Below are 6,000 nucleotides of genomic sequence, written 5' to 3'. Positions count from 1 at the left end.
TACTAATTCGAGGCTTATCCTTATTTCAAATGCTTAAGAGTGAGAAGTAATATTTAGTTTGCTTTCGAAGAGAAATACTTACGCTCATAAAAGAATGTGAACACAGTGTCCCAAAAGTTGTGGAAAATGTCCATTAGGAACGACCTATTCCTTGGACGAGTTGCCGATACTTGTCGAGAAACCGTTAGAAAGAGGGAAACTAAGAAACTTGAAAAAACTAAAAGGAAAGACACCTGAAATACATACATAAATTTATAAAGTAAAAAATTATGTCTATATCTGGTAGCAGGGATGGATGTAATTTTAGAAATAGGAATGGAGAACGGTTAGTATTTACTTCAGTCCGACTCATAGCCCAGTCTGCATAGTGAAACATTCAGGAAATACCTCGGAATGATTTTGAAATTCAAATTAGGATGTGATTTTATGAGTAATTTGAAATATGCACGTCCGACCAACCGCGTAACACCCTGCCTTTGTTAACAAAATTTCTGTTGCACGATCTACATCTCGAGCCACGATTGTCACGTCGGGCGCAATTTTTGATTTCTTTTATCAAATCTCGCACTAAATTTCAATAGGCATGGAGCGTGCCATGTAATGTTTGTTAACGAGAAGGCTGGGCATTACGCGATTTTCAAATTATCCATAAAATCTCAACCTTATCTGAATTTTAAAATCTTTTGGAGACATTTCCTGCATGGATTCTTCACTAAGAGATTTTTCTTATAATTAGTAGAAAATCGATAAAAAATCACTTGATATTTCATTTCACCCTCCCTTTAATGGGACATATATTAAAGTAAAAATATTGAAGCTTTTGTCTCCATTTGTATCGAAAGTGAATAATCACCGTGTTTTCCATCTTGAGAAGGCTGAGCGAAGGTACAACTTTTAACGATGGCTCCGCTGTAACTATAACAGTTTCGCTGAATGAAAGTATCTGGGATGGGAAAGCGTCGTCACAACCATACAATGTCAGTCCATCCACAGGAACGAAAAGAAAATCATTAACGTTTCCCTTTATTTTCAAATGTGTTATTAGTATTATTGTTCTAAACATTATAAGTACGTAATGAACAATATATTGGTATTATTTGGTACATACCTCTTGGCTCATGTTAGTGGAGCATTTGAAGTGAACAATATTTTCGAATGGAACCCAATCAAATGTTACACTGCAAAAAAGTTATGTTATTTACACTTAAATGCCCTTTGGTACCAAGCCAATATTAAAATTTTTGAACGAAACAGGGATAGATGTAATATTAGAAGCAGAAATGGAGAAAAGAGACCCCTTTCTCCGGGATGGGAGGTGGGGAGTATGGAAGAAGAGGCGAGTCATAGTGACAGAGGTAAAAAGAAACCACGTATTTCTCGCCGTCCCCGTCAGGCACGTCATCAAAACGTACTTTAAGTGAGCCAATAAAATAATTTAAAATTTTCGTTTTGTCTTGGATGGGGGGGCTCTATACTGGACTCTGAGGTGGACTGAACCGTTCTCCATTCCTGCTTCTAAAATTACATCTATTAATGAACGAAATAAAAAATAACGAGCAAGAATAATAAGGCAAAGGATAGTATTATCATAAATAAGATTAGTTATTGTAATTTTTCTGTATTTACCGTAATACTATATGTAAAATTAAAATGGACCAAAAAACTCTATAGATATTGCTTCATTTTAAACAAGTTAAACACGGTGTCCCGAAAAAATGGTGGTAGAGCTGAGCAACTATGGGCGATTTTGAGTTGAAAATGTTCTTTGACATGTGTCTCTGGTCCCCCGTTTTCGATATATGATTGGAGTGTTTTACTGAAGGATTCTTAACTTCCAGTAAGAATCTGAAAGACAATGCTATCTAAATGAAATCGCAATGTTTAAAATGAAAATCTGCTGCAGAATTTTCGCACTTTTAATAAAGGTAAAATTTTCAAGCAAAAACAATTTTGGCACATTATATATTAAATGTGATTCATTCAAAAACTATATGATCAAAACTTGAAAACGTCATAGAACATTTTCGACTCAAAATGGCCCATAGCAGTTCGGTTATACCTAAGACCATTAACAACCCCCGGGACTCGCAACGCAATAAGATCCTCGTATTGAAATTTCCGCCTCTAGAAGTTACGGCTGTTTTTGCGATAAGGGTGCCACCAAGCGGCAACGGATAGAAACTTATAGGGTGTACAGAACTTCCGGTTCGGGAGAAGAAATAAGATCGTCTTCTTCTAAATTCGGAGGCCGAAGCCGCAACGGTTTAACTACAATAATGCCCAATGTACAGTTATGATAAAATAGCAAAATAATACATCGCTAAATTTCAAAAACTTACACATTAACATTTTCATTCTCATCTTCTTCGTCGTGATCCGCCATTTTTAAATAGCAAAGAGGAACCTGTAAACCGGAAATTTGGTACACCCTAAAAGTTTCCCCAATATACCGCAAGGGTCGCTAGGATCGCACGTAACTGAAAACCACGAAAAGTAGAAAGCTTGCGTTGCTAGTCCCGGGGGTGGTTAATGGTCTTAGGTTATACCACCACTTTTGTATTATCGTACTTGACATTGAACCCTCGATCAATGTACTCCTTCATGGCGTTATATAGGTTTATTACTGGTTGCAAAAATTCAGTCTCCTGTAATAAAAATTTCAAGTCTATAATTCCTGTAACTAAATGAAAAATATTTGAGAGCCTAGTTTTGAACATGTGTGAAACCAAGAATTAATTTACTAGTAAATTCCTTCTTGGTAAAACTTGTGCAAGTCGTCTGTCTGGCTTATTGTATTTCGAAACCGTGGAATCGCAATAAACGTAGTACACGCGCAACGAAATGTTAAGAAAAATCATTTGGACAGGAAAGGGAGTATTTACAGTCAGACTTAATTAAAGTAAGAGATCTGCGCTCAAAACTAGATGTATTGGAGGGACTGCGTTTTAAGCACTAAATATCCTATTTTTACTGGTACCAAGCTTGCAAAATGTTCTTATCTAATACTGCGCATCTTTTCAGTATTTAAGAAACTCGCAAATGATTAAATAATTACAGGAATGAATATTGGGCTTAGAATGATTAAAGGCTGAAATGATGTTGGAAACATATCTGGTGTGCTTTATTACACGAGAGTGGCTGACAGAGAATGTCGTGCTCTGCTATTTCTGAAACCAGAAGTAAGATCAGACTAGAAGTATCGAGGTAACCAAATTCTTCACTTGGCGAAAGTGAATATTCTTGATAAGACACCAACGGTTGGCCCTCTAGTAGCGGTTTCTGAATTTTCCCTCCAAAACGTGAGAGGCTCGTGGCGGTAGACGGCCGAACTAGATTCAAGCACCCGCGTCCGTGTTCCGCGGCTTTAGGTTGAGGGGAAGGGGGTAGGAAATGTTTTGGAACTCGACCAATTATTTTCTCTCTAGTGTAGGAGCGATGGAAGCGGCATAAAATCCTCAAATTTGTTCACTAGTACCAGGATCTACTTGTAACGGTCAAATATAAACATTAAATTTATTTCCAAATTATTTCAAAATTTAAAAACCTATTTTTACCTTTCGTTCCTAATTTTAAAAGAACCAAATAAAAGAAAATAACTATTCAAAGAAACTAGGGGTATTGTTCGGTCAGGGGACTCTTGAGTGCGGGAATTCAAGACACCTTGACAAATCAAACCCTTTAGTAGCTACCCAAAATGGGAGTTCCACCTACTGCAGAGGTTGTTCGCCCCATTCAGTCCATTCGTTCCGCTAAGGTCAGCTGTTGAACTTGCAGGGATGACCCCTTTAAACTAAACTCTCCCCACACGAAAAGGTTATTTCCCTTTCAAAAATAACTAGGAAAACAGGGTTGCCAAACCTATCCCATTGTATAAGTTAAGTAAATACACCTGCATAATATTTTTGGTAAAGAAGAAAAACACCTCTGACGTACAGAGAAAACCCATGACGAGGTGACGTAGAAGGTAAAAAGGAATACCACACGAGGTCAGAAGAGAAGGTCCGAACAATAAGAACTCGGAGGACCAGGTCAAAAAGAAGTGAGAAACATGTTAACTATCTTTGGACGTCCACGGCGAAAGATCGAGCTGTTTAAGTCTCGCGACTAATGTTTAAAAGTTGGGCCCGCCAGCACCGAAGTAACGCCGCCGAGAAAAGTAGAATAGACCCGTGTAAGCCACCACGAGCCGAATCGCGTATCGCTGTTGTGCGCGAAAACGATTATGCGAAAAGAAATTATCTGTTTTTTGCGCGTTAATTAAAACGAATCGCCATAGCTGGATACCTCACCTTTTTGGAATCGGACTCTAACACGAGGACCGAAGTTGAACTTAAGTATCCCTCCCATTTAAATGGGTTATTTTTATCATTTCATTATTAAATATCTCTGTTTAGTAGAATCCTTAAGATTCGTTGGTAATCATGTATAACCATAAGGAAGCGTACGCACGTCTATATTTAGATACCATTAAGGTGTGTTAATTATTTTATAAATAAATCATTATGTTCTTTGGCAACCCTAAAATCCTAGCTATTTCTCTTTCCACATTTTATCAAAAGCGCATAGATAACCAGAAAGTGAAGAACGAGAAGCCTAAACCGCAACGTGAAAAATGAGTTCCCTTAGTCGATTCAAGATTTCCGTCCCCCTTACAGAGCGACGGGAAGAGTTGGTCTTATTCCGCAGCGGAGAGTTACTTTCGCGTAGTTTTACACAAGGTACATGCGTAAGTTGGCTCGAAAATATAGTTCACTTATTTCTTTATTTCCATGTCGTCTGCTATAGTTTAATTCCAAGGCTTAATATAATCTAGTCATTTAGGTAGTCGGGAATCGGCACATTTGTCAAAATGTCAGATTTGAATTTAGCAAACATTTTAGAAAGCTACGAAAAGGATGACTTTTTCCTGATTGATAAAGACGGAAAACTTAAAGGTGCAATAGAATGCATGAAAAACAATATCAAAATTCAACTTAACGAAACTCCACGACGATTGATCCGAAAGAGCGCTAAAGAACAACCGTTAAGCCTAGTTAAGCAGCCGATTTCTCAATAGTATTCCCCACTATCCCCAGGAGCCGCTACCATCGCGAACTACTTTCCGCTTGTCACGTGACATTAACGATGACCTTATATATCTCTGATTCGATTGGTAGTTTAAAACGAGGCTCACAAACCACCCATTTTTGTCCCCCCTTGCTTCTCATTTTACACGAATACCGTTGCTAAAGGCTGGAAAGGTTTAATGTTCTTCACTTTCTGATCTATGCGCTTTTGCTTCTACCAGAGTTTTGACTGACAAATTGTTTGGTGGAATCATGTTTTAAAAGGAAGTTTTTCATTAAGTGTCATATCATCAGATATTTTGTTACGTAAGATTTTAACATTGCCAGCAAATTTTAACTTTGCTATACCAAAAGCGCATAGAACAGAAAGTGAAGAACATTAAACTTCACTTTCTGATCTATGCGCTTTTGATTTTATTAAATATCGAAGACAATTCCCCTAGACAACGACCTATTAAATCTCTATTCCGCAAGTCCCAATAGTGAAGACTTGGCGGTTACCCGGACCTTGTTTAACGACCTTTGTAGGGAACCACTCATACCGTGGGTAGTATGCAAACTATACCACTTTCATTCTCATCTCACATTTTATAAAATTCCCTTACCAATGCTAGAGCTCTTTACTTCTAGTCTCATCTTACTTCTGCTGAAACCATTGACTGGACAAAGTTTGCCTGACACTTGAATCTTCTTTGGGTGGGAAACAAGGAGTTATTTTAAAGTGGACCTGTGACCAGCGACGCGCCTTATGTGTGATAAATAAATTAGTTCATGAATTTGGAAAGTCTTCTGTATACAAACTTGTAAACTTCGACTTACTGCAATTACTCCTATAACCGCTTCAGTTTTGTTAATGAATCTGTAAAATGTATTAGTAAATGTATTAATGAGGATAATTTCAATCAGAGGTTTATAATAGGCGAATACCATTGGA

This window comes from Phalangium opilio, unplaced genomic scaffold (genome assembly GCF_054372755.1).
Source record: "Phalangium opilio isolate 3A_F unplaced genomic scaffold, DU_Popi_V2 ptg000009l_1, whole genome shotgun sequence".
Lineage (NCBI taxonomy): Eukaryota > Metazoa > Arthropoda > Arachnida > Opiliones > Phalangiidae > Phalangium > Phalangium opilio.
Note: the sequence above shows the minus strand (reverse complement) of the source record.